At 38.9% G+C, this 18,532-nt stretch overlaps 1 protein-coding gene and 1 long non-coding RNA gene across 13 annotated transcripts in view; both read right to left on the reverse strand.

Moving 5' to 3' along the window:
- The window catches only part of mbnl1 (muscleblind-like splicing regulator 1), a 44,851-nt gene extending 32,326 nt beyond the window's left edge, over nucleotides 1-12,525 (reverse strand). For 3 of the 12 annotated variants that reach the window (XM_008433783.2, XM_008433788.2, XM_008433784.2), the window contains exon 1: nucleotides 4,083-4,628. The gene's annotated coding sequence lies outside the window, so the exon portion shown is untranslated. Of the gene's footprint in view, nucleotides 1-4,082; nucleotides 4,632-9,585; nucleotides 9,660-10,440; nucleotides 10,600-12,120; nucleotides 12,229-12,441 lie in introns of those variants that run through there. The other 9 variants (XM_008433781.2, XM_008433780.2, XM_008433785.2 and 6 more) reach the window with 7 other exon arrangements.
- Nucleotides 12,526-15,781: 3,256 nt separating this feature from the next.
- On the reverse strand, nucleotides 15,782-18,531 carry LOC103479390 (uncharacterized). Its single transcript, XR_535939.1, has 3 exons — nucleotides 18,469-18,531; nucleotides 16,249-16,355; nucleotides 15,782-16,167 (listed from the first exon to the last, which is right to left on the reverse strand). It is a non-coding gene; the product is annotated as an uncharacterized LOC103479390 (long non-coding RNA).
- Between the last annotated feature and the right edge of the window lies 1 nt (nucleotide 18,532).

The raw sequence follows: 18,532 nt of genomic DNA on the forward strand, positions 1-18,532 counted from the left end.
TTTTTGTGCAAATAGTGTGACACCATTAAACTCGAGGTTACAGTCAGAGCCTCATACAGGCGTGTGCCTAGAAATGAGCAAAGATAAATTCAGTTTATGTAGTCACTGGAAATATAAACAATGTGTATGAATAACTGTGATCTGTAAAAACAGATGTCAACAACTGTCTCTGAGAGATTCTGCAGACGTGTGCTAGATAGGTCGGTAGGTTTTAATGGAGGCTATATATCACTCTAAACCTAAATGGTAATGGACCAACAACTTGCTAAGACAGTGTTTATGTTGTCTGTGCTGTGGTCCGTTCRGTTTGCCGTCCCCAGGACAGAGTGACAATACTTTTCAACGCTATAGAGAAGGTCACATTTTTAAACACTGTTGTCATAATTGCCTATCTGCCTTGCCTAAAAAAACAGAGTAGAAGATGTTGAAAAATGGAACGAATCCTGTCTCTATCCCRGCCAGCCACGCTCTGCTCAAAGTGCCGCGTTTGAGGGTTATTTAGCTGTTTATGTGGAGCAGGGGGAGGATAAAGGAAGATGGTTTTGTAGCACTTAAAAATGGAAATACAGTATCTGAGGGGAACTTTTAGAAAGGAAACGACATGGGTGAGCTTCCAGATAAACTCACAACTGTAAATATATTCTTAGTTATCAAAGTTTATCGAGTGTGTAGTTCGACTCATTCTGATGTATTTTGTGAGATAATTGTATTCTTCACAAGTCAATAAAGAAAAAAACAGCATTTCTCTATTTGAAATATATTTTTACTTTATTTTGGTCTATGCTGATGCACTGCCCACAGTAAAAGTCATGGTTCTTAGTATATTCATTTCTCAGAGTCTTGTGTCTTCGTAATCCAACTAACTAATGTTTGAGTATTGGTATGCTTAAAGTATGCTACTTTGGAAGACTTACATTTTTGTTAGTATTTGTGGTGATAAATGAAATATATATAAATGTACACAATACATAGAAGTACATTTTAAAAAATGTTAAAGTAGGTTTATTTCTCATTACTGTACATCTGGTATATTCTTTGTTCTTCTTTCAAAAGTATGAAAATAATGACCGCTGACGTCTGCTGCAGGACTGATAACCGACACAATTAGATATATTAAGTCTCATAAGTTTAYGCWGTAAAAATCAGTTAGCGCTGAAGAGTAGTAGCTTCTTCAAGGAGTGCTCCACTTCTGAGTTAATTTAATTCAATTTAGTCAATTCRGTGTATTTACAGAGCAGAAATTCACACCAATGTCATCTCAAGGGACTTTTCTTTGCCGTTGAATATACCCGAATTAAATACCTTCATATAAAGGTTNTAATGTTTGAGTATTGGTATGCTTAAAGTATGCTACTTTGGAAGACTTACATTTTTGTTAGTATTTGTGGTGATAAATGAAATATATATAAATGTACACAATACATAGAAGTACATTTTAAAAAATGTTAAAGTAGGTTTATTTCTCATTACTGTACATCTGGTATATTCTTTGTTCTTCTTTCAAAAGTATGAAAATAATGACCGCTGACGTCTGCTGCAGGACTGATAACCGACACAATTAGATATATTAAGTCTCATAAGTTTAYGCWGTAAAAATCAGTTAGCGCTGAAGAGTAGTAGCTTCTTCAAGGAGTGCTCCACTTCTGAGTTAATTTAATTCAATTTAGTCAATTCRGTGTATTTACAGAGCAGAAATTCACACCAATGTCATCTCAAGGGACTTTTCTTTGCCGTTGAATATACCCGAATTAAATACCTTCATATAAAGGTTAGAGTAACACTAAAACCAAGTTGAGCTACGTAATCTTTTAGACAGCAGCTTTCTGTCTGCTGCTGTATTTATTTACATACATGCATCCGTACATGTCTGGAAATAAGGCGTACCAAGCAGGTCAAGTTCATCGGAGTTCAGTATACATGAAATACATTCAAACTTAACCAGAAAGTCAAATTTCTTTTATGGGCAGGTTTGCTACTGCTCTTTTACTGAGAAGGGTAATTTTGAGTTGGGCATGTTCATGTTTTAAATATGCATTTATTGACCTACGCTAGGAGAAATTCATAACAGTCTGAAGCAAATACAGTTTAAGTAATATTACAGTGCTAAGTACTGACTTCCCTGGAAAAACACTTGCGATGCAAATGAGGGTGAAAGGAAGCTCTCAAATATTTGATCTGTCTATCTCTCCTAAAATTATTAACTGCTGATAAGCGAAGAATTAGATAAGTATCATGTAAGATTAAAGACATGTTAATTATAGGAGTAACACRGAGAGCTGTGTCCCGCCTCTGACAGCTGTTCCAGTCAATTATTATTATTAGCTTAGCCAGGATTGTGCAAAGTGGAGAGAGACTTACCCAACAAAAGCTGTGGGAAAGTGTCACTCAGATGGGGTTAAAATGTTGTCATAACATCATAGGAACATGTATAGGATTCCTCGTGTAATACAGGCTTAACCTGTCAGTGCAGACTCACCCATGCACATAATCCTGTCTGTAGGGCAGATTAAATCATAGGTGACATAYATCACTGGACAACAGTCTGCACCCAGAGTTTATATGCATATTTAMACTGACAACAGCAGCAAGTTGCTCTGACATCACAGCGAGGCAACGACTCGGAGAAGTATACCTGCAGGAAGGACTTTTCCACAGTCTCCTCTTTAAAGTCTATTACACTTTAGTCCGCGTGTCTACACAAATTCAAATTGCACTGCTACTATTTTAGCAACCGTGAATCCAGCTCAGTCACAACAACAACATTCCTCTTCCTTTCCCCCAAGAAGAAACCCAGCAGGGCAAACAGGAGGAGGGCAGAGATAGTGAGAAGATCAGACAACGAGAAGGGAGAAAAGGAACGGAGGCCAGAGTTCAATTCTGTGTAAATTGTAAACATCTCTTGCATTACTTGTATATATTTTTTATGTACAATAATTAATGATTTTCTATTGGTCAGAGTGTTCTTGGAATCTGAAAAGAGGAAATGCAAGGCGAACGGATCAAATACCTAAAATAACTGCAACTCTGATACAAAACAAACCATTTCCCCACAAATATTAGCACTTTTGCGACTTTTAAACTGACAAGATGAGCTGAAGCAAACCCAGCACTTTAAAGGAAGAAAAGCACAACRCAAGAACCTCAAACAATACTTCAAAGCATTAAAAATGCGTAAATTGACTTACTTTCTCTCCMGTYAAAACATCAACTAAATTATCTCCATGTACTTGGACTTCCTACTTGTCCCTCGTTGCCTCTTAAACTTTCTTCCTCCCTATTCGTTACTTGCCTGCTGTCAGTCGCATGAAAACACTCASACAGACAAACCCGCCAACACACACACACACGCACGCACTCCCACAGACAGTCACCCTCTAACACACTCTTCTCCCGCGACCCAAAATGCTTGGCAACATTCTACTGTACTGAAATACGGCTCTCACCATAAAAGGYAGCAGTAGCCTCCCATATCACACGTAATTTACATATGCTGGGGCGGGAGTTTGGCTCACACAGCATGCATGTTAAAAACACACAAAGATATGAAGCCATGCTTTCCACCTTTGGGCTGACGCAGCAAGAAAGGGATGGTGGGGGGGGGCAATGCTGAGATCGTTACCATTCTCAATGTTTACCATGCCCTGCAGGATTCCAACATGTCCAACATTGAGTCAGATGGAGGGAATGGAAGCTGAGTGGGCGATCTATTGATCCTCTCCACTGCTTCCTGGAAAAACCACGGCCCTCCAAAGTCTCTCTCACACGCGCACACACACACATACACCAGCATATTTTCTCGCAAAGCAGCGCTACCCTCAGGAAGAAGTTGTTGTGGGCCTGTGTGATTTGAGCCAAAAATGTGTCTTTCAGTGAGTGTGTGCTCATTTCTATAAAACAAGCTACAACAAATAGAAGTCCACTCGCAGCAGAAGACTGTAAAGGCAATGAATCTCGATCTCTCTACCTATGCGCTCCACTGCATGGAGACTTACTTTGCAAAGTGGAGCCTGAARCTCGCACACGAGGAAAGATCTCGATAAACCAACAAGACAGGGTGGAGGGTGGTGAACCCCAGCTCTTACCTCTCACATTGCGCTCCAGTTCTGTGCGCATGAGCTTCCGTGTGTCGACTGGCTCTGTGTGTTTATGCGCGCATTCAGACAGGCCGCGACAGCAGACCCTTAGGCACCGGCTGGACCATTCTCAGGCAGGCAGGCGGGCAGGGGGAAGGCAGGCAGAACGCAGCAAGGCAGAGCGACTGGCAGAGGAGAGGCAAGCGAGGGAGTGAGTGAATCGGCAGCGAATGAGTGAAGGAGCAGTGCAGAACCGAGCACCGAAGTGAGAGAGCGAGAGAGAGAACGCGAGAGAGAGGAGGAGTGTGTGTCTGATCACACTAGCGCGAGCGCGCTCGTGTGCGTGCGCGCGTGTGTTTGTGTGTGTGTGTGAATGTGTTGCAGTGTATCCCCTCCCCAGGCTCTCTTCGAGCGTCTGAGCCGGGCTGTGCCGAGCTGTGCTGAGACGGGTTGGGTTGTGTCTTTACTGATCCCCCAGCCTCTGGATCGTCTGTCTGCTGCAGGGAAGTGCTGCTCGCTGGGCGGCAGTAGCAACAGCTGTGGAGGAGGAGGAGGAAGRAGGAGGAGGAGGTGGAGRAGGAGGGAGCCCTGACTGCACTGAGCATACAGATCCTGCAGTTCCCTCTCCTTCTGTCTAACCTAAACTCAAAGCCAGCCACGCCCCCACTCCCCCTCCTCTCCCTAAAACAACACCAGGAAGTACTGGCTCACTTACAGCAGCATTGCCCTTGCCTTTCCAGTGAAACTGGGGGAAGGAGAGAGGAAACGGGCAAAAAAAAAAGAATGAGAGAATAAATTAAATAAAGAAACAAGATAAACATTAAAAAAAAAAATGATTGCGGACAATGAGATGGGGGGTATCCAAAAGCAAATAACATCACGACCATGAGGTTAGACTATGAGCAAAGTGTGTGAAAGTCGGGTAGAAAATGGAAGCTGGGTGGAATGAAAAGAATAAGGGGTGTGGAGGAAACAAGTATGGAAAGATTTACAGGGAGTGTGTGACAGAATAGGTCTGGATTCTGTCCCGCTCCCCTCTTTCTCCTTCAAGCTGCTTTTCTGCTGTGGCACGCAACCCTCAGCTCGGTCTCATTGCAACAGCATCACACTGTACACCAGTCATACCCAACCTGCGCTGTAGTTATATTCTAGATATACTACTAGTGGTACATTTAAGGTAACATTGAGGAGAAAAAGTAAATAGAGGAAGTTTGTTGCATTTCAGAAACTAAATAAAGGACAAAATAAAAGTGGGAAAACATACACAGCTACAAAGTCTCCTGTACGACTGTTGACACAAGGCTTCTGTGCATCAACCTTTGCATTCGGGGAAGAGCTGTTGTGTCGGAGGGGAGCCTCTAAAAATTGAATTCAGCTACGATGCTGCAATATCCGGTAGCTTAGGAGATAGAGGCCCTGGCATCAAAAGGAATCCTTCCAGGTTTTAAGCTGCGAGCAGAGCTTTGTTACTCTTTGATACTCTTTTCACTYATACTCTTGTGAAACCTCATTTTCCTTGATTGTGATCAGAGGAAAGGAACATTTATACAGTTCTGTGTGAAATATTGAAACTGCTTTACTAAATATTTTCTTTAACAAAGAAAGGAAATTCTATGTTGTTCCTAAAAATGAGCTAGCTGAGAAAACACATGCAGCTGAAATATTTTAGGGGATATTTCAGAATTTGAGAAAGTGATGTTCCAGAAAAAAGCAGATGCTACGCAGTTGACATGTTACCTGAAGCATATATTTCTCATAGTATCTTCATTTAGCAAACATTTAGAGCAGTTTAGGCAGAAAGCTGGAGCTGCTAACTGCTTCGTATCTCAGCTGATTCCGCTGAGATGAAAACAACTTTTGTTGTTTTGTGTTTCTTTTCAGACCTTTTTAGACGGTGAAAACATTCMGAGATACGAAGGCTTAGATTTAAACCAACTAATCAAACCGTTAATGGTCCACGACCAAAACAGACTTGTTCTGTCTTAGAGTAACTCCAACGTCAATAACGTCAAAATGCTTTTATCRAAACACTGTTTTGAGAACCTTTAAACAGGCACTTGAGGACCAGGTTTGGGGACCTCTGCTTTACATATTTCACACAAAATGATCTCTGGTGTTGCACCACCTTTTCCCTCCATTTCACGTGAACATAATCATCAGTCTCTAGCTCAACCTCTGGTCTTTGACGATGGGTGTCCAGCGACTTTTAGATGTGTCTGGTACAACACACCTCAACCAAAGGGCTGAACTAATTCCAGCTTTTAATTTCCTGCATGACATTGTGTTCTACAAAGTCCTTCTAACAATCTAATTGTTTAATTCTGGAAAGTTAAAGCAGAGACACATCTAAAAGTTGAACGAATGCACTCCTCTAGGTCCAACTTATGAAACATCTGTCCACAAAACAGCCTTCGCATAAGTAGCTGTGACAGTTTTGAGATAGAGRTTGTGGTCTGAAACTGTTAGTTTGTGCCTTTAGGCCTTAAGGCCTCAGGGAACAMCTACTCTACATTTATCCAAAAATAAAGAACAAAGTAGAGTTATCAGACACAAGTAGGATATTAACTGTTTATACCCTTCAGAGAGGATTTTCAATCAACGTGGAAAAGATTATGTTGTCTTTCATCTGAACAACATGGAAACATTGTTGAAAGGTGAAAGGGTGCTTACTCAAAGACATCTACTGACATCCAAATGTGGTTTAACGGTTTTCAGGGASTTGATTATATAGACAAGCCAACATATTTGTTTAGACTGACTMGCAGCGGGTCTGTCRGATAAAAAAAACACAGTCCATATGTTATGTATTTGGACTGAGTAAAGATGAGTATTAGCTAGCCTTTAAAAGTAATTTAATAAAAGACGTCTGTGGACATCCGGTCTTGAGAGGATAACTTTTTAATAGGTTCTGAACAAGCACCTTTTGTTTGAAGTGCTTCCTCAGCTCTAACTGAAAGGTGAAGGCATTTCCTTTGAAGACATTACATTTTGTACACAAAAAAATCTATGGCAATTCTCACTCTTTTTTCCCAGAAAATGGTATATTGTTATATGCACATTACTGTAGATGTGAGTAACATACAACAGCACAGTCCCAGTATTTCCTAAAGACACTCAAATGTTTGCGTTTGTCCTCCTTTAACTGGTCTGAGCAAACCAGATCCAGTGTTGCATCTCTCCACACGTGGTGATAAGTCACCRCTAATTTACACATCAGTCCCTTAAATCCTTGATGCTAATTTGTGGATAAGACAGCAGCAGGGGCCAATGTCTTATAGTTCACTATGCCCGATAGTGAATTATGTCGAAGCAGTGAGAAAGCACATTTTGTTATGCAAAATATAGCAAGCGATTGAATTTGATGTGCCTTTATCTATTACCAGCTGTTAGTCTGCAGTGTTGGAAAGAACTACTTCCTATTATGGAGCAATCCAGCTGGAATGCTGTTTTAAATGATCGGAACATTAGCTTTGGACGGAAGGCGAGTTTTTCTTGACCCATAATTTGAAACAGTGACTGATTTTCTTACACATACTAGCATTAGCTCTAAAGATCTGAAGTCCCTGTKAAACTCAAACACTGAYGTGGAATTTCCCCTTTTCTGCTGCAGCTGACAGCRTTCTACTGCCTCTCTCTGTTCTGCCCTCTGCATCTTTCTTTCACTCATCCACCTTGCTATCTTATTCATATATTTATGAACTCTGCATCATCATACTGCCACTGGCAGCTCATATCACAATAGCTTAAATCCAAACGTGGAAAAAAGCTTAGTCTTAAAAAGCCACGCAGCCTTGATGTCTGCTTTGCACAGAGTTTTATTTCCCTACCGATCCAAACATAGATCTGACAACTGAAACACAATTTGCATTCAAGAAATGCTTGCACATTTAGCCTGACGTGCATTTTCAGGTTTCGTTCTGCAAAAGTTTGAGTCAAATCTAAAAAAAAAAAAAAAAAAAAAAGTCTGAACTTTGTTCATTTCTACATATTTCTCTAAATGACATTAACCAAATGGTTTAATCTTTTTTCTTCTGTCTTACAGACAGAAGGGTGTAGTGACTTCTCTTCTCTGTGGAGTTCAGTGAGAGCAGCATAAATAAACACAATGAGTCTGAGAAAACTGTTCACACACAAGCGATGATAACCAACCGAAAACAGGAAGAAGTGAGTAAGTGGTATACTAAAAGGGGAATTCCGCCAGCAAGAAAAGTGAAATAGCCAACTACTCAGCCTCTAAATGCMTAAGTAAAACGCTGTCGTTAGATTTAGCAAATYGCGAAAATTAACTCCACCAACGTCAGCTCCACAAAGCATTAAGGTGAAATKGTCTCTTCTTTGTTGAGTCCAACTATTTGATTAAGGATTTGTATCTTTTAAAAATATAATTTCGGGCTTATAGTTATCAGAAAGTAAAACTAAGAGAGRATTCTTGAGCTAATTTCACAAAGAAGCTCTACAAATATTGATGGTCCATTGAAGTCATAATTTAATCTTGGCAGCAGCAGCTTTTYATGTGTGACTCATTTGTCTCGGTCAAATAAAAAAGTCCTCACGTCAGGTTTTACCTCCACATGTCCTCTCATATTTTACCTCATCCCTAATGAACACAACTTTCCATCTTATGCTTCCATATCATCTCAGGGCTSAGCTATTTGTCAGTCGTCTGTAAATGACTTTGGTTGGCAGATGTGAACTCTCACTGGTCTGAGGAGACATCCCAGAGCTTCTGTGAGCCAAACTCTGAAGGCTCATCCATCACGAGGTCTCCAAGTACACATTACAATCACATTACAGACCATCACAACAACTGGAAGAGCACAATGATTTAGAATCAAATGAAAACAGCTTARGGCTGAATTTAAAACGGTCCCGTTTTACAGGCTGTAAAATGACAGCAAAATATATTTCCCAGAGACCAATGTAACAGTGCTCTCTCTGTGTTTATAACAAATTAAAAGTTAGACAAATGCGCCTCTTCTTGTAGAGTTGCAGTAGCATTTGCCTGTTGCATGCTCTGTGGTTTTCTCTAAAGTTTTTTTTTTTTTTTTTTCCATTTTGACACAGTGGTGGGAAGCAGGTGCAGTTCAAACTGCCAGATCTGAAATACAGACTGAGGAAATAGCAGTCTGCTTTGTCCCCATCTGACACRAAGTGTTTAAGAGMATTTACTGTTTGAGCTTTGCGCTTATCTTGGAGATAAAATAAAAACTAAATGGAAACACCTTTGCGTAGGATTTCATTGGAACTTTATCTCATTTTCTGTCTGAATGCAGCCAGCAGATAAAACGTAGAACCATTACGCGATTCTTACACACAAATTCTACTTACAGCGGAGGAAAGAATTTGAGAASCAGCTAAATTAGTTTATGTTAGATACGTATTGTAAGTCTTGTAGAAAGTAGCTAAAGCACAACAACAAACACAAAACAATAAAWACTCTTAGAAATAGTTGCGCACCGAGTCAGTATACAGATATAAATCCTTCAGATAAATTCATAGACAGAAGTTTTACCTGCGTGTCTGTCTATCGCTGACGTGCCACTGGGACAGACCAAGCCGCTTCAATGCAGGTCATGCTGGTGCAATGCATTGTGGGACGAACTGACATCTTCATTCCTTCCTTCCTCTACTTCTCTCACTCTAACTCTCTCACATTCTCATAATAGGACCGTCTGCTTGGCAACGGCCATACCGCAAATGTGGTCAGGTTTACTGCAAGCCATCACTGCGGAACATCAAGTCTCCATGACAACAGCTCCTTTATCTCATTTGCATCTTCTGCTTGCATTATGAACTCATGCCAAATATGGTCACCTTGTTATTTTTGCCCGCCTCTCTCAGGATCCCCTTTTTTTTTATAACTTCCTCTTTCCCTCCATTTGCACAACAGTGCATGCACTCTTCGCATTTAACATGCGCACTTTGAAGACCTAACAGAAGCACCTGCTACAAGCAAGTACAGCTTTCGATTAAAGTGTGCAAAGTACAATCATACGACTTCTATAGTCTTCAGGTTGTGAGTTATGTTCTTTTCTTCGACACATTTATGCTGCATTAACTTATACCGGTGGATTTCACAAACAACTTCATCACCGTGTCAACAAAAAAAGTGAATATTTTTAATAATTTAAGAGTACATTTTGAGCTATGTGAGTAATAAAATGGAGTCTGACTGCGTATGCATGCTTAGAAATGCTTCTAAGAGCGCATTAAAAGAGGAAGCGTATGTGACATTAGGTCAGTTTGCAGCTTGAGAGATAAGATGTAAAGCTAAATGATACATTAGGACACAGAGGGCTTGTAGAGTGTCGCTGAGTCACACACACACACTCACGCACACACACACACTCTACTGGGCTTCACTTACCCCTTCGGTTGTTCGTCTGCGTAGACCAGTGCTGCATTTCCTCCACTCCTCTTCCTCCCAGAAGGACTACGTCTATCAAACCTTCACTGGAATGTTGAACCAGGCCTCTGGGGCCCACACACGCAGCAACACTCAGCAGCACTCAGCACCTGTCTCCAACTGCCAGCGCAGAGAAAGAGACACGGTCAATCACACAGGACAGCACAGCAAAGTGGGAAAAATAAGTGAGAGAGTAGGAGGTGGGAAGCAAGCAGTTCATCAGCAAAATACTCTTCAAGATACGAAACAAAAGAAAGGAATATGCTTAACAGCCTGATTGGGTCAAATAAAAATCTTTTATTTTTTTACTTTAAATAAGCTTCTTTGCAAAAATGATACACAAAAGTACTGACTAATATCTATTGTAAATGTCAAACAGATAAAAATTACATTGAATCTGCCATCTTAAAGCAAACGGAAAGTGAATTGAACGGGAGTAGAATTTTAGACTTTCAACAGGTCTAGTTTAAGCATTTATACAATTTCTAGTAGCCTTCCAAGATCATTTTTCAATAATTATAAGTATTAAAAGTGCTGGAGACATTTTCGGTGGTCTGCTAACACAAAAATGTAATGTTTGATTATAATGGCCATCAGGAGATTATTTGGAGAAAAAGATGAAAGCTGGCCGGTCTGAGTACACCGTCATAGCTGTTAATTATAGGGGTGTTAGCATCAGTTTGAGGGGGTGTGATAATACAGGAAGGACAATAGATGGCATCATAAAAAAGCGTTATGTGGAAAGATTGAAGCTACATTTTAAAACATTAGTCAGGAAGTTACAGCTTGGGCACAAATTGATTTTCCAAACAGACAATAAGTCAAAGCATAGCACCAAATTAGTTAGTTGTGAAGTGGCTCAAAAGTTGACAAAGTAAATTTTTTTGAATTGTCATCTCAAAGCCCAGGGGTTAGTCTCGTGGAATATTTGTAGGTAGCGTTAAAAACGAGTAAGGAAACAATAAAGCTGACTCAGTTACACCAGTTCGGAGTGAAGGAATGGGCCAAAACTCCAGCAAACTTTGCGGAGAAGCTTGTGGAGAGATACAAAAAATGTTTGACAGAAATAATATTAAAAAAGTAATTAATCAATTCTACAGATATAGTTCTAAAATGAAAAAAAAATCTTTAAAATATCCAAGGACTTAGCTCTTATTATTCCTTCAGTAAATATAAATATTTTGGGTAATGCTAACTAACCTAAAACAAGAAAAGTTCTGTCTGATTTATTTTTCTTTTGCTACAATATATTTTCAAATTAATCAATTGATTATCCACTGTTGGTAAGGTGGTACATAATACTTTAATTTGAAAGAAAAAGGTATCGCTTGATACAAGAAAATTATTTTATTTTACAATAATAATGTGCAAATTGTAATTAATAACGAAAATTTTCATGAAGCAAAAAGTTACAAAAACACTTCTTGACTTTTGAAATATGAACATTTAATAAGATCAGCTTCCAATTAAAAAGTATAATTTTTAAACCTAAAGGTCAACATGGTAAAATATATAAAAAGATTTGCTTCTTTTATAACAGCACTATGTATTTAATTGTTGTAGTTTGAACTATATACACCAACAAATCAACTTAAATTACAAAACCTTTCTTAGTTTTAAGCATATATTCCTTTAACTTACCGCAGAGACCCCGGCAGCAGCAGTCTCGCCCACTCTGAAATGCTGCTGTGACTTCAGGGTTGGAAGTCTGTAAAATTGGGCCTAATTTAGCCTCCCCAGCATTGCAAGCTGCCATCAGAGACAGAGAGAGAGAGAGAGCGAGACCCTTCCCTTTTAAAAACTCTTTGGGAACTGTGGTCCACAAGTGGCACCACTACCTTCTTATCTTAATGTGAAGAGATAAAATTGTTTGAGAATGTGCAATTTCTACGACTGTCTTTATCTAAACGCTATAAACTGAAGCAAATTGAAACCAAGTAAAATTCAACAAGTTTATTTCACCTTAATTTACGAGTGCCTTATCTTTCCCCAACTGTCACCAGATACGTAGGCAGATCTGCAAATGGATCCCAAGCCAGAATCAGAGCAACCTGTAACAAAATCACACCGGTAATTAGGTGAGAAGAGGCAACCTATCTAAGAGTCTATGCTTGCACCCTCCACTTAGCCAGGCCCTGACACTGTCATATAATCTTTAATAACACCAACCTTCACTGTAACAAGACGCTGCAGGCGTAGAAGTCATCTGGCTGAGGTTCATGTGACAAAGAGATGGAGAGAGGCTGAAAGTAGAGCTGTAACTCCACATCGTATAGCCCACTGATGCGAAACGTGGCACTTTTATCTGCGCTTAAAATGTTTCAATTATCTACTTACATAAACGTCTGCACTGCCAATGCATAGGAAAAGAGGAATGACCGTTAATGACTCTGACACGCCAAGCATTTCCTTTAGAAACAAACAGCAGATGAGCACAATCTGTTTGTTGATGTATGTCTGACAACACATGGTAGTGCAAAAAGGGCAAGGCTTTACTGCTAGTCGGTGCATTTGTGAAAATAATAGACACATCACTCCATTAACTGTGGCATTCCATGTATTCAAAATAAAAGGATTAGATGAGGATTACTCTTTGAGCCTCAATTCCCCTCAGATCGCGTAGTTTTGTTTTTTTTTCTCGTGATATGGCCRCACATGTATTATTGAAGACAGTGATCACATGAGTCATGGTATGGAATACAAAACAGGATTAGCCACACTGGTGTGGTATGGTGAAGTACCTCACAATGCGAAGCAGGCCGAAAAATGCATGTTTGTAATTTTGCTTCATTTGTGTAAAACACCCAAAGGAGAAGAGTGTTTCAGATTAATCCCATTAGCCTGACAGAGATCCCTGTACAACCAACATGCATAATACGGAAGCAGAACCAAATGCAAAATCTAGAGGCTGTTGTTAGGCAGAAAGATATGCATACTTCTACACACAAGTCATCTACTTGTGTCACTGTTCAGATTGGAATTTATATATATATTATTTTTTATTACATGATTATGTTTTGCTTTTCCATCCATCCATTTTTAAGAGCTACACCTGACTGGATGATACACTTAATGAAAAATACTGTATATTTTGAAAAGAAATCTACACCACGAACCAACGAATGGGTACAAAATTCCTCAGCTGAATCAAGAACCTCCCTGCTGTAACCTGACAGCACTGTTTGACTCTTTGGAACCAGAATAGTTTCCAAAAAAAAAAATGTCTCTGCTAGCTTCTTAGCATTGGTCATTTATAGTTAATAAAGTCACACTTTAAAATAAAATGAGAACGTATGAAGGACAATCTCACAATATCATAAACTGCTAATGAGGTTATTCAAAGCTAAGTAGAAGGTTTGTTATAAAGGGCTGGTGSTAAGTAACTAAAACAGTATTTGAAAATCACTTAAAAACATCTTCCTCACTTAGTAACCTAGCAACCAGTCATTTCAACATGGAAGTCATTGTGATTCTTAAAATTTCCCCCACATAATTATATCCCTCCACAGCCAATCACATGAGGCCTTGAGCCATAAATAACAGTCTGCTCCCCTACAGAGCTGTGCAAGTCTGTGCCATAAAGTCAACAAACACTTTCTCCAGTAGCGGGTCCTGCACAGCACGGGATTGGTCTAGCTGAAATTAAGATAAACACAAGAGGAAGAGGGCGGTAGGGAGGCAGAGAGAGGGAGAAGGGAGAGAGAAAGATAGGCATGAATGCAAAGAATGGCAAGAGTGGAGTGATGGAAAAAAAGAGGAAAAGATAAACAAATGTAGCCTGTGATTACAGTGTCGCTGTGGAGGTTGTTAAATGGGACTCTGGTTATGAGCTGTATCATTACAGACTGTGCAAACAGTTGGTAAAATAAAGCCCTTCTATTTGAAACACTGGCTTGCTACAAGATCAATTCACACAGCTGAAACTAAATTATTGAACTATTTACCAAAAAGCTACAAAAATAGCGCGATAGCAGAACCTCCCGTCTGTATGCGCTGAACTTTCAAGCCAAGTGCAGCAGTAACCGCAGTGCTGTTAAACAACTTAGTCTCTTGAGCATTATATTTAGATTTTATGACCAATACTAAACTGTGACCCATTAGGGTAATTTAAGATGTGAGCTCAATATGGTAACAAGTCATGACTCCAATTATAATCAAGTCATTTCACCTCACATGGCTGGAAGAGGACATTGTTCCATTTGCTCACTCTGGGTGATGATAGCTAGGACTGGGAATGTTGCTAATGTGTTGCAAAATACCAAAACGTTTGTGTTTCTTTAGAGGTCAGACGGTTTATCAGATCCTCCTCATTCCGCATCTTCGCTGTCTTAGAGTCTGTGTGGCAGAATGGCGACACAGTTGCATAATGTTAGAGCCTCTGTTTTAGATAAGTTATTTTCAAATTGCCACAAAGTCTTTTGAAACAAACAGCTAAAATATGTGGTCACACACTTCCTGAGACTGATAAAAATACGTGTCATAAAAATAAAAAAAAAACGTAGAAATGTCTATTAATTTTTAGCTGCTCTTATATAGGGAGCTGGTTCTTTCAAGGCCCAGTCACATTTAATTGAAGCATGCTTATAATATGGTATGTGTAATTGTTTTAGCACACGCAGAAGACATTTTTTGCAGAAGGGTAAGAGCTTTGTGCATTTATTTTCAAACTTTACCGGTATTATTTTATGACCCCCAATGACTTCTGGAGAAAGGCACCAGCTCCTCTGTGAGCATGAGGGTGGAAAAAACGGGTGGATGGATGTTACAGTGTCTTGCAGAAATAGTAATTCAACTAAACATTTTTTATCAATTGTCAAATTGAAAAGAACTTTAATGCGTTTTCATTTTGCTTTCATGCTGTAGAACACAAAGTAGTGCGGGATTTTAAAATGGAAAGAAAATGATTGTTTAAATGTATTTTTGCTCTTTTACTCTGATACTCTGAAAACAAGAAAGCTAATTGGCTTTACAACTCACCTAATAAGCAAAGCAAGGATACCTGCGTGTACGGTAATTTAAACTTACTATGAAAACAGTGTGTCGGCAGAGGCTTCAGAACTTTGTCAGCGATCAATAACAAAGACCAAGCAACACATACTCAGCAAACAATTTGGAAAAAAGCGTTGATAAATGGCAGGATACAAATGTACGTCCTCCTTTCAGATTTTAAACTTCTATTAAACATATGACAAGCTATGCAGTCTTCTCTTTTATGCACAACCTTGATTTGGTCTATTCCATAAAATTATATATTACATGATGCAGGTTGTAGTTCAAAAAAATTAAGAAAAAGTTCAAGGGGTAACATTACTTTAGCTAAGGATTTTATTTTCCAATTTCTTATCGCAAACCTAAAGGGAAAATCTACATCTTTAGAGGTGAGACACCTGGATGTGACGCAACATGCAGATCCACGTCACCTCTTTCTCAGTCGCCAGCAAATTTTCTTCATGCCTCCCAATTGGGATTCTGCTAGCCTACATTCCTCTCTTCAAGGTTGGCGGTGATGGCAAATTAAATTACTTGTCCTGTTTTGCAGTGCTGGCGCCAGGTCAACAGCATATCGGCTAAAATGATGAGCGCAGGATTCTGGAGACGGATGAATTTGTCCTGACCTGTTGGAGTCATGTTTGCAAGGAAAGAAGCTGAAATCAGAAGCAACGTCTTAAATTCTGCCTCTCTAATCACCTGAAAAAAAAAAAAGATAAAAAAATCAATGTGTCTCTGCTTTCAGATGTGCAACTTTATACTTTTATCTTTTGGGCTTACCCTGCTGATGGAAAACGTGTCATGTGCTTGCACTTGGAGAGAAGCTTGACTGCATTAGATGTAATTGTATTAACCTCTCAGTACAGCACACACCACCTGCTGGAGATCTAAGATATGACATAGGATGAAAAATAAATACACTCTTTTTTTACAAACACATTTGTCATGTACATGTCTTGAGGATTGCTCTTTGTGCTGCAAAAAAAAAAAAAAAAAAAAACTCTTGCATTTGATTTCTGACTATGTTAAGCAAACTTAGCTGGGTTTTCATTTCTTCAGCCACAATGCTTATCTGTTCTGTAGGCTGTCTGAATGTCAACAGCAGCATGTGGAGTTTATCTATGATTTGCAGAGAGGGCTGCTATCGGCGGACAAACATCTTACACACTACTCTGTGGAATGGGAGGAACTTGTAGTGTGTTAGGTGCTGTTCAACACAACACAAATAAACAAGCAACTTGATATTATGATTCTTTTGGCAGTCGAATGGGTGAGCAAGGGTTCTGTTTATAGTCACAACATAAGTCCAAAATGTTGAAGATATCACTGTGGCATAAACTGCACCACTAAATTTCATATACAGACATCTTTTTATTATGACAAAAGATCCCTGTATTTGTCTAGTTGTGTAATTTACCTAACAACTAGAGTTTAAATTGTGTTTTCATGCAAATACGTTTGCTAACCTTGAAAGGCTGTTGTCGACATCGCATTACTAAAGGCTTTAGATATACAGTATGTTTTAATTTTATTATTCATTGGTCTCTCACGGGGTYACCTCCACATATGTGGAGAATGAAAGGCAGCAGTCTCAGCTGGCYGGGAGCAGAAGATTTCAGCCAAGCAGATCTGTGAAAAAGTGATTTTCTGCTTGATAGTAAATAAAAATACAGACATGAGGCTGGACATGAACTACTGGACACTAGAGTGCAGCAGAGGAACTGAAAAACAATGGCAGATAAGCTAAAAAATGTGATTATAAAAGCATTTTCATTGTTTTCAAGAGTTGGGGATAACTGTGTAGGTCTGAAAGTATGGAGAGTAAAAAGCATATATTTAGGAGGAAATTCAGACATGGTGGAGGGTCCTGCAAACAGTCCTGTGCAGACAGTGCCCACTGAATTATTTAGACCAGGGGTTCTTAACCAAGTATGACCTGTGAATACCAGGTTTTCCAGGCACCACCATCTTGAAAAGCTTTTTGAAACAGTATCAAACAACAAGACTCTGATTTCTTAAGTTTCTTGTGGTATATGATAAATGCACACCAAAAAATGGAAAGAAAATCTTATTTATTGCTCAATGGAAAAAAGATGTTTAATCCTGTGGTATAATTTAACAAATATGCTGAAAAAACAAACAAAAAATAGTCCTCAGAAGTTTACATTACAGATTGGAGAGTCAACAAAATTTAAAATTCAATATGGTGGCCTTCCATAATAAAGATGAAATTAGATAAAATAATTTTTTGGCGAACAGCATCTTGTTAAATCTTTCATTTATATTGTGCTATCTACTTCAGTGAATGTGCTACACTGTCAGAAAGTGCAAATGTGTTTAATTTGCATGTACTGATAAAAGTGGCTATTCTTTTCAGGAATTTCCTTTCATGGTTTTTACAAAGTCAATACACTTTGCATGCAGTATATTGACTAGCTTTTTCACTTAAAGTAGAAAAGTAAACAACTCTATGTGACTTTTGATGCTTACTAGCTCCATGTTAAAGTAAAACCAAGCTTCATTTGAGAAACACAAAAGTCAAAGAGTTACTTATGGTAGAGTCAGGGATTTAAATAATGGCTTGTCGGAGAATGGGTATGTATTAGCCTATTTTCAACTATTTTATGGACTGAAAGAGATTGTGTTGTGATAGCAACATACTTGCCATGAGTGTATTAATGAAATGACTGAAAAATACTTCTTTCAGTAATTTCCTCCCATAGTTTCATAAAGTCAATACTGTGTTTTAATAGGCTGTTTGTTTTAACATGTACTTGGTTAATTGAGTCTGAATCATCTTGATAGATCTGAATAATTTTATGAATATAGACTAAAAAAACTTTATGTTAATTAGCTACTTGTAGCTTATAGCCAAAAATAATGATATATCCAGCAGAATAAAACATTACATTAAAACGACAAAATGGAGCATTTCTATGGTCACGCTACTTCTGAATAAATTGAGTTTTACTGTAAACYAGGAAAACGTTTAATACTTACAAGGATAAACCTCAAAAACAAAGTGGGAGCGGTAGTCGTTCAAACTATTAAAGTCAACCTGTGG

Source organism: Poecilia reticulata, linkage group LG17, assembly GCF_000633615.1.
Source record: "Poecilia reticulata strain Guanapo linkage group LG17, Guppy_female_1.0+MT, whole genome shotgun sequence".
In the NCBI taxonomy this organism is placed as follows: Eukaryota; Metazoa; Chordata; class Actinopteri; order Cyprinodontiformes; family Poeciliidae; genus Poecilia; species Poecilia reticulata.